Consider the following 11,571-nt stretch of genomic DNA (forward strand, 5'->3'; position numbering starts at 1 on the left):
GTCTCATATTTAGGTCTTTCATCCATTTTGAATTTATTTTTATGTATGGTATAAGAAAGGGGTCCAGTTTCATTCTTCTGCATGTTGCTGTCCAATTTTCCCAACACCATTTGCTAAAAAGACTGTCTTTTTTCCCACTGGATACTCTTTCCTGCTTTGTCAAAGATTAATTGGCCCTATATTTGTAGGTCCATTTCTGGGTTCTCTATTCTATTCCACTGGTCTATGTGTCTGTTTTTGTGCCAATGCCATACTGTCTTGATGATTATATCCCCCTGACTTTCAATTTATAGGTATCTTTAGGTATGAAATGAGTCCCTGTTGGTAGCATAAATGGATCTTGTTTTTTATCCACTGTCACCCTATCTTGCGATTGGAGCATTTAGTCCATTTACATTCAAAGTAATTATTGATAGATAGGTATTTATTGCCATTTTGTTACTTGGTTTGTGATTATTTTTCTCTGAAACTTTCTTCTCTTGCTCTTTTTTGTGGTTTGTTGGTTTATTAGTGATATACTTGGATTTCTTTCTCTTTATTCTTTGCATATCTATTACTGGTTTTTGATTTGTAGTTACTGTTAGGTATGTATATAATATCTTCTGCATATAGCAGTCTATGTTAAATTGATTATTCATTACATTTGAACCCATTATTTATTCCTCTCCCTTCATGTTTTAGTATACGGTGTCATAATTTGCATCATTTAATTTTGTGAATCCTTTGATATTTACAGATATACTTATTTTTACTGCATTTGTTCTTCTAACTTCATACCCTCACTTATGGTCTTTCCTTTCCACTTAAAGAATCCCCTTTAATATTTCTTGTAGGGATGGCCTAGTGGTCATGAACTCTTTTAGTTTGTGTTCTGAGAAACTCTTTATTTCTTTTTTTTTTTTAACGTTTATTTATTTTTGAGACAGAGAGAGACAGAGCATGAACAGGGGAGGGGCAGAGAAAGAGGGAGACACAGAATCCGAAACAGACTCCAGGCTCTGAGCTGTCAGCACAGAGCCCCACGTGGGGCTCAAACTCACGGACCGTGAGATCATGACCTGAGCCGAAGTCGGGCGCTTAACCGACCGAGCCACCCAGGCGCCCCGAAACTCTTTATTTCTTCTTCTATTCTGAATGATAGCCTTGCTGGAAAGAGTATTCTTGGCTACAGATTTTCCCTTTTAGCACTTTGAATATATCATGATACTCCCTTATGGGCTGCAAAGTTTCTGCTGAAAAACCAGCTGATAGCTTTATGGGGTTTCCCTTGTACATAACTGTCTTCTTTTCTCTTGTTGCTTTTTTAAAATGTTTATTTATTTTGAGAGAGAGAGTGTGTGTGTGAGTGGGGTAGAGGAGCAGAGAGAGAGGGAGAGAGAGAATCCCAAGCAGGCTCCATGCTATCAGCAGGGCTCGATCTCATGAACCATGAAATCATGACCTGAGCCAAAATCAAGAGTTGGACACTTAGACGGAGCCATCTGGGCACCCCTCTCTTGCTGCTTTTAAGATTCTCTCAGGGCATCTGGGTAGCTCAGGTCATGATGTCACAGTTCATGGGTTCACGCCCTGTGTCAGACTCTGTGCTGACAACTTGGAGCATGCTTCAGATTCTGTGGCTCCCTCTCTCTCTCTCTCTGCCCCTCCCCCACTTGTGCTTGCTCTCACTCTCTCTGTCTCCCTCAAAAATAAATAAATAAAATAAACATTTAAAAAATAAAAAAATAAAATTCTTTATCACTACTTTTTGCCACTTAAATTACTTTGTGTTTTGGGGCACCTGATTGGGTCAGTCAGTTAAGCATCAGACTCTTGCTCTCAGCTCAGGTCATGATCTCATGGTTTGTGGGTTTGGGCCCTATGTTAGGCTCTGTGCTGACAGTGTGGGGCCTGCTTGGGATTCTCTGTCTCCCTCTTTCTCTGCCCATCCCCTGCGTGCATGCTCTCTCTCTCTTAAAATAAATAAACTTAAAAAAAGAAGTTTTAAATTACTACATGTCTTGGTATGGACCTTCTTGGGTTGAACTTGGGGGAGCCTGGATATCTGTTTTCTTCCCCAGATTAGGGAAGCTAAATCCACTAGAACATAGGTATCAACATGCTATTTCTGTAAAGGATCAGTTAATAAATATTTTAGGCTTTGTGGGCTATATACAGTCTCTGTTGCTTCTTCTCCTCCTTCCTCTTCTTCTTTTACCTGTATAATTTTTTTTAAGGCAAAAACTATTTTAGCTTGTGAACCATACAGAATATGCCATGGGCCAGATTTGGCCCACAGGTTATAGGTTGCCAACTCTTGCACTAAAACATGCAATTTGATTTCTGTAGATTTTGTTGAAATTAGCTCAGCTAACATTAAGTCATTAACTGCTTATTGTAATCTGGTGATATAGATTGAATATAACAACTGACATTTTAGACATTGGAAATTGAAGTAAAGAGACGTTAGGTGACTTACATAAGATCATACACTCTGTGTAGTAGACCTCAGACTTATTACTCTTTGTATCATTTGTGTTTTAAATTTGTCTTAAAATATTATTTCTTTGTAAATAAACTGGGAAAAGTAGAGTAAAAGGAACTAAAAGTTTTAGCTATTGTAATTGTCAGAAACACGGTTAACATTTTCCAGATCCTAACATAAAAGGAGTATCCCCAGAACTAGGTCCATTGGATGATTGTGTGGAATATTGGCTTGTGTTAAAGTATGTTGGAATAAGTACATATAATGCCTTCCCAAAGAGTGAGAAAAGGTCAGTAATCTCATCCAGGCTATAGCCTTAAGGGAACTGACCTCATCTCAGAAGCAAACTGTTTGTTCAAATCATTTAAATATGACAAGAAGCTCCTGGTAATTGTGCTCTGGTTCTAAATAGTAATCCACAGATTCTTTAATCCAAAAGAAGTTCCAGATACACTCAGCTCATCTCCTCTCTCTGGGAGACTTTTAATTAGATTTATTAGAGAAGTATAGATTGTGTTTTAGGGTTGCTTGATTGATTTTGCTTTTTAAGTATTAGAGAATGCCCAGGATATGGTAAACCTGAGTTTTTAAATAGAAGGTCAATAGAATTAGAAATATGAACTCCAGTTAGGTCATTTTTTAGTTTATTGATTTATTTTAATGTTTATTTATTTATTTTGAGAGAGAAAACACACGCAAACCAGGGAGTGGCAGAGACAGAGGGAGAGAGGGAGAGAGAGAGAGAATCACAAGCAGGCTCCGTGTTCAGTGCAGGGCCCAACATGGGCTCAACCCCATGACTGTGAGATCATCACCTGAGCCAAAATCAAGAGTTGGACACTTAACTGACTGAGCCACCCACGCATCCCAGTTCATTTACTTATTTTGAGAGAAGGGGGAGGGGCAGACAGAGAATTCCAAGCAGGTTCCGCAGTGTCAGTGTGGAGCCCGACTTGGGGTTTGAACTCACCATGAGATCATGACCTGAGAGCTGGAATCAAGAATTGGACACTTAACCTATTGATCCATGCAGGTGCCCCTTATTGAGCAAGCAGGTGCCCAATACCTAGCAGCATTGGAAGTCAAGACTTTTTAGTTTAGTACTCTTGTAATCACAAATTTGTACTTCAAATGAAGGCTGACCATATTTTTTAAATCTTGATATCTGTTAGTTCATTTATTGAACAGCTAAACTAGATAGAAAAGAAAGACAAGGTCTTTCATGAGTAGCTTTTATCGTAGTTGGAGATAATCACCACATACATACAAAAAAGACTTAATACTTATACTTATCCTCTTATTCTGTCCTCTGCTTGAGGCTCTTGATCAAGGCAAAGCCCTTTCAATTCAAGCAGAACCAGGTCCAAATCTTTAAATTGCACTATTTTTATTTTTATTTTTTTAATTGTTTTATCTTTATCTTTTTTTAAAATATATGAAATTTATTGTCAGATTGGTTTCCATACAACATCCAGTGCTCATCCCAAAAGATGCCCTCTTCAATACCCATCACCCACCCTCCCCTCCCTCCCACCCCCCATCAGCCCTCAGTTTGTTCTCATTTTTTTAAGAGTCTCTTATGCTTTGGCTCTCTCCCACTCTAACCTCTCTCTTTTTTTTTTTTTCCTTCCCCTCCCCCATGGGTTCCTATTAAGTTTCTCAGGATCCACATAAGAGTGAAAACATATGGTATCTGTCTTTCTCTGTATGGCTTATTTCACTTAGCATCACACTCTCCAGTTCCATCCACGTTGCTACAAAGGGCCATATTTCATTCTTTCTCATTGCCACATAGTACTCCATTGTGTTATATAAACCACAATTTCTTTATCCATTCATCAGTTGATGGACATTTAGGCTCTTTCCATAATTTGGCAATTGTTGAGAGTGCTGCTACAAACATTGGGGTACAAGTGCCCCTATGCATCAGTACTCCTGTATCCCTTGGGTAAATTCCTAGCAGTAAATTGCACTATTTTTAAAAGGTCTTTGTCTTGCAAATAAGTCAGATAATGTTGGAACATTCCCATTAGTGAATCATGCTGACCAAACATAGTTTCTGTGTATTTCTTGCTGGAGCTTTTTATCTTCCCATTCTTCCTTTCTTACACCTCTTGAATGACTACTGTGAATGCAGAACTCAAAACTTAACAGGCTCTTGTAGTAGAGTATTTTTCTGATTTAAGAAACTTCTGTTATCTGAGTATTGACAGTTTTGTTTTCAAAGATCAATTTTTTATTTTAACAGAAAAAACAATCAAAAATTTTACTTTTGGTAGGTACATACAAAGGCATTATGGCTTCATCTTTTCTGTCTCTCTTGGGTCACTTATGATATTCCCTTGAGTATCACATATCAAGAAGCTTTTTGGAGACATCCATATTGCCTCTAGCCAACAATTATGTGAGTGAGCCAGTTTGGAAGCAGAACCTCCAGCCACAATCAAGCCTTCAGATGATTGAAGCCCAAGCCAACATTTTGGCTGTAACCTCATGAGACACCATAAGCCAAAACCAGCCAGCCAAACCAGTACTGAACTCCTGACCCACAGAAATTGTGACACAATATATGTGTGTTGTTTTAAGCCACTAAATTTTGTTATGCAGCATCATGTAACATTTTGTAGTAAAAGATTGATAAACCTTTTATCTGTCTTATAAGACTGTCTTATAGATCAACATTGTTTAGTTCTCCTAAATTCTTACTTTTTTTGTTTCTATTCTTTCTTGGACTGTCTTGAAATGAGAGATATGCATTAAAGTCATTATTAGCATTTTCTGTCCATTTCTCCAATCTTCTGTAGTTCCTACTTTACCAAAGTCGTTGCTATATTATTTATTGCATAGATATTCATGACTATAATATCTTCATAGTGACTTGTAGCAACTTGGGATATGAGTATTTTGGTCCTGAAGATGGTGTGTGGAGAGGGTTCCACAGGATTCACTACAATTATATATCTTGTAGTTTAGTCTTAATTTCTGCTTTGGGTTAGCAATTTCTGCTCTGGTATGCTTTCATCTGTCAAAATTCGTGATTGTTTCTGTGTGTGCGTGTTTTTTTATAGTAACTTTATATGGATACTGAAGTTTTGTTGTTATTGTTATTCATGTTTGAATATGTTAGATTTTCTGAGTTTTTAGCAGGTGGATCTTTCAAGCCAGAATGGACAGGGTTTCAAGGGCCTTTCCTGATTTTTTTTTTCAGCTCAAGGGCCCCCTCTTCTGTTACTAGAATGAAAAGCAGTTTTCTTAAGTAGGTGCTTTTTTTACGGTCAGATTTCTGATTCTCCTATTCACTTTTTCAGTGGGGTACTTATTACCAGTTACTTCTTTTCTTCCATTTACCACTGGTTGCTGTTTTCAAGGAACAATGACTACTTTCCAAAGTGCCTCTTTCTCCTGAAAGTGACACTCCCAAGCACCTTCCTTCATATGAATTTTCCCAGCCCATATGTTTTGACTCCTGTTGCCAGTGCTGATCTGCCAGGTTTCAGACTAGCTCTCAGCTGTTCCAACTAATGGCTGGGTGATTTCCTTCTGGTAGCAAATGCTCGTTATTACCAGGTTCTACCAACATTAAGACTCTGCAAATCCTCCACACTTTCAAGCAGATTCTGTGCCTCTACACATTTGTGGGAGTTCTGAATGGTATGTACTTTATCTCTCTCAACTTGCATTTAAATTAGAGATTGTAGGATTTTTTGCCTGCATTTTAGTATCAACTGTAGCATTTTGATTCGCTTTCCTTTTTGCTGTGTGTAGTTTTTTAACAAGAGGTATAGGAAGTGGGGTGCCTGGGTGGCTCGGTCAGTTAAGTGTCCAACTCTTGGTTTCAGCTCAGGTCATGATCTCACAACTTGTGGGTTTGAGCCCAGTGTCGGGATCTGCTCTGGCAGCTCAGGGCCTGCTTGGATTCTCTGTCTCTTCTCTCTCTGTCTCTCTCTCTGTCCATCTGCTATTCATACATTCTCTCTCTCAAAAATAAATAAACAAACAAACATTTTTTTAAAAATAAAAAAAGAAGAGGTACAGGAAGACTACATACAACGGTGTGTGTTTATTTTTAATATGCATAAGCAATATTATACTTCAAATATCCTATTTTTTTCTTTTTAAACTTAACATTATGTGTTTAAAATCTATGGACTATATGTACACTCAGTTTGTTGCTTTTAGTTGCTACATTTCTTCCACAGTCTGCTTCCATCCTATTTTATGTAAGTGTTCCCCTGGTTAAAACACCTGCTTTCATCTCCCTGCTATCTTGCCAAAAGCTAAGTGAACATTTGTATATGTTCCCGTGATAACGTACATGACACTTTTTTTCTAAGACATATACCCAGGAGATGGTAATTTGGGATTCCAAGGCACACACACACACTTAACTTCATGAAAGTGTTTTCAGGTTGCTTCCCAGAACAGCTAAGACAGCTTACACTTCCACATCCTATGCATAAGAGCTCAGTCTTCCCACATATTTTGTTTGCCAAGATTGGTACTAACCACTCTTAAGTTTTGCCATGCTGGCAAATAATCCATGAAGTTTGGGCCTTAAGTTTCATTTTGGTTTTGTTTTTATTTTACTTTCAGCTTTATTGAGGTATAATTGAGGAATAAAAGTATAAGATATTTAAAGTATAAAGTGTACATAAAGTATTAAAATATACATAAAATAAAACTGTAAGGTATTTAAAGCGATTTAAGTTTTGTATTTTTGGGTCTTGTTTAAGAAACCTTTCCATTCCCTAGATCACAAAGATATTTTTCTACATTTTCTTCTATTAGCCTGATAGTTTTATTTATTTTTTTTATTAATACCTTTAAGTCATGGGGGTGCCTGGGTGGCTCAGTTGGTGAAGCATTGGATTTCGGCTCAGGTCGTGATTTACAGTTTGTGAATTTGAGCTCTGCATTGGGCTCTGTGCTGACAGCTCAGAGCCTGGAGCCTGCTTCAGATTCTTTGTTTCCCCCTCTCTCCTGCTTGCACTCTGTCTCTCTCAAAAAATGAATAAACATATGGAATGCAAGCTGGTGCAACCACTCTGGAAAACGGTATGGAGGCTCCTCAAAAAACTAAAAACAGAACTACCTTACGACCCAACAATTGCACTACTAGTCATTTATCCACGGGATAAAGGTGTGCTGTTTCAAAGGGACACATGCACCCCCATGTTTATAGCAGCACTATCAACAATAGCCAAAGTATGGAAAGAGCCCAAATGTCCACTGATGGATGAATGGATAAAGAAAATGTGGTATGTATATACAATGGAGTATTACTCGGCAATCAAAAAGAATGAAATCTTGCCATTTGCAACTATGTGGATGGGACTGGAGGGTATTATGCTAAGTGAAATTAGTCAGAGAAAGACAAAAATCATAGACTTCACTCATATGAGGACTTTAAGAGACAAAACAGATGAACATAAGGGAAGGGAGACAAAAATAATATAAAAACAGGGAGGGGGACAAAACAGAAGAGACTCATAAATATGGAGAACACACTGAGGGTTATGGGAGGGGTGGTGGGAGGAGGGATGGGCTAAATGGGTCAGGGGCACTAAGGAATCTACTCCTGAAATCATTGTTGCACTATATGCTAATTTGGATGTAAATTTTAAAAAATAAAAAATAAAATTAAAAAAATGAATAAACATAATGAAAAAATTTTTTTAACTTTAAGTCATCTGAAGTTTATCTTTGTATTTATTCAGTGTAAGGTAGGGATCTAACTTGATTTTTCTTCATACTGTGAACCTGTTTTATCAACGTAATTTTTTTTAATTCTATTTTTCATTTTTAAAAGTTTACATCCAAATTAGTTAGCATATAGTGCAACAATGATTTCAGGAGTAGATTCCTTAGTGCCCCTGACCCATTTAGCCCATCCCCCCTCCCACAACCCCTCCAGTAACCCTCAGTTTGTTCTCCATATTTATGAGTCTCTTCTGTTTTGTCCCCCTCCCTGTTTTTATATTATTTTTGTTTCCCTTCCCTTATGTTCATCTGTTTTGTCTCTTGAATTCCTCATATGAGTGAAGTCTATGATTTTTGTCTTTCTCTGACTAATTTCACTTAGCATAATACCCTCCAGTCCCATCCACGTAGTTGCAAATGGCAAGATTTCATTCTTTTTGATTGCTGAGTAATACATCTTTATCCATTCATCCATCGATGGACATTTGGGCTCTTTCCATACTTGGGCTATTGTTATCAACATAATTTCTAAGAAATCTGTTCCTTCCTCATGAAGGTGGCTTTGCCGCCTTTGTGGTGCCACCTTTTTCATATGTCATGTTCTGTGTGTCATGGGTCTATTTCTGAGCTCTTTGTTTGTTGGTTTATTTGTTCTTGTGTTTCTATCTTGCTGCTGTTGTTTTTTTAATTTCTATAATGTGTTTTTTAAATTTCTATAATTTCTATAATGTGCCAGCTCATAATAGCTATATTATTAACGCCTTTCTCATTTTCTTTTTCAAAAGTGATCCTCTTTTCATGTGCTGTATGTTTTCACATACAGTTTAGAATGAGTTTGTCAAGTTTCTAATAAAGTTCCAGCTAACATTTTAAAATAAGATTTTCTTAAAGTTTATTTATTGGGGTGCATGGGTGCCTCAGTCAGTTAAGTGTCCAACTTGGGCTCAGGTCATGATCTCACAGTTTGTGAGTTCAAGCCCCAAGTCAGGCTCTGTGCTGACAGCTCAGAGCCTGGAGCCTGCTTCAGATTCTGTGTCTCCCTCTCTCTCTGCCCCTCCCCCGCTCATGCTCTGTCTCTCTCTCTCCCTCAAAAATAAATAAACATTAAAAAAATTTTTTTAAGTTTATTTATTTTTGAGGGAGAGAGAGTGCAAGTAGGGGAGGGACAAGAGAAAGAGAGGGAGAGAGAGAATCCCAAGCATGGTCGGCACTTTCAGCACAGCGGCCAGTACAGGGTTTGAATTCACAAACCATGAGATAATGACCTGAGACAAAATCGTCAGATGCTTAACCTTAACCAACTGAGCCACCCAGGCACCCTTTAAAATAAGATTTGAACTTATAGGTTATTTTTCAAGGAACTGACATCTTTACTAAGTTGTCTTAACTAAGAACATACTTTATCTATTTTTTTTTTTTTTTAGATCTTCTTTTATATCCTTGAATAGAGTTTAAATTTTTTTCAGGGTAAACATATTGTGCCACATTTGTGAACTAATTGTTAAATATGTTATAATTTTTGGTACTATTGTGAATGGTATTGCCATTTTTGGTTCATTATTGCTAGTATAGAGAATTAATATTTCTGTTTTTCTGAAGACATTTTAAATACAAATGTGTAACCTTATCAAGTGTATTATACCACAATTCTTGGAAAGATTATGTGATTTTTCTCCTTTAATCTATAGATATAGTCAATAACATTGATTGCTTTGTCATGTTAAGCCAGAGTTGGATAGTATTTCTTTGCATTTATTTTTTAAAATCTATTTTCATCAGTAACATGGGTTATGATTCTCTTTTCTTGTACTGATTGTGGAATAAATCATTATGCAGCTTTTTCCCTTTCCTATTTTCTGGAACATTTAATTGATAAAGGGATTATCTGTCCCTTGAAAGCTTAGTAAAATTCACTGTAAAACCATATAAGCCTAAGGTCCCCCTGCCCCCCAGGGGGGAAAGGTCTTTAATTGCTATTCAATGTGTTTATAGGTATTTAATCTGTTCATATTTTTAATGTTTTCTGCCAATCTTGGAATTTTATAATTTTCCAAAAACCACCTAGCTTTTAGTATATCAGCTTATAATTGACCATCATATTCTTTTCTATCTCTGTTGTATCTGTACTAGTTCTTTTGATTTCGTTATGTGATTTGATTATTTGAATAGTCTCTTTTTCCTAATAAGCTCATTAGGGAGTTTTCCATCTTACTCATCTTTATAAGATGGCAAAAATAAATCCTAATATAACTGAAATTACAATAAATGTCGATAAGTTAAATCCCTCAATGAGAAGGCAGAAACTCAGGTTGGATCTCAGACTGGATTTAAAAATTAAGGTCTAACAATATATTATCTATAAGAGACATATTTAAAATGAAAGACTACAGACAAATGGAAAGAAATATAAGTAGGTATTCCAGGCTAATATGAACAGAAAACACCAAAAACAAAACAAAATGAAAAACAGAAACAAAGTGTCTATTTTATATAAGATGAATTGAAGCTACAAATTCAAGGCAAAAAGTATCATCAGGGACAAAGCATCAGGAATAGGTCTGTTGCTATCAGGAGCTCAGCTAAGTGGAGATATCAAGTGGATAGTTGGGTATATAGGACTAGAATTCAGGGGCAAAGTTCAGAGGCAAAGTCTGAGATATAAATTTGAAATCATCAGCATTGTATATACCATATATTGGTATTTAAAGCCATAAGGCTGAGACCATCAAGGGAGTGTAGACAGGACAAGAGGCCTAAGAAGTAAACTCTGAACCACTGCAACATTTTGAGGGCAGGGAGATAAAAAGGAACCAGCAAAAAGATATAAAGGTGGCCAGAGAAGAGGCAAACCAGGAGAGTACAATGTCCTGGAACCCATGTGAAAAAATTATTTCAAGGAAACAGAGTGATCCATAGTTTCACATGTTGCTGATATGTCAAGTAAGACCTCAAAACTGATCATTTGATTTAACAGTATGAAGGTTGTTGGTGACCTTGCTAGGAGCAAGTTCGATGATGGAGTAGAAGCAGAAACCTGATTTTAGAGTAGGTTCAGGAGAGGAGAGAAATTAGTTAGCTTACATAATTTTTAAAAGGAATTTTGGCGTGAAAAGAAAGGGAGAAATGGAGCAATAACTGTTGAAGGAAGTGGATCTAAGAGAGAGAGTTGTTTGCTTTCAAGGTTGAGAAAAATAACGTCATGTTATAGAGGAAAAATTGATGGTACAGAGAGAGATGGGACAATTGCTGAAGCAATGTCCTTGAATAGAAAAGAGGAGATAAGATCTAGTGTACATTGAGGGGCTGGCATTAGATGGAAGTGAGATACTTTATCCACAGGTAACAAGAGAGAAAGTAGATATATGGGTACAAATGCAGATAGTTAGAGAGATGTGGTAGAAGTATGT

Source organism: Acinonyx jubatus, chromosome B4, assembly GCF_027475565.1.
Source record: "Acinonyx jubatus isolate Ajub_Pintada_27869175 chromosome B4, VMU_Ajub_asm_v1.0, whole genome shotgun sequence".
Classification (NCBI taxonomy): domain Eukaryota; kingdom Metazoa; phylum Chordata; class Mammalia; order Carnivora; family Felidae; genus Acinonyx; species Acinonyx jubatus.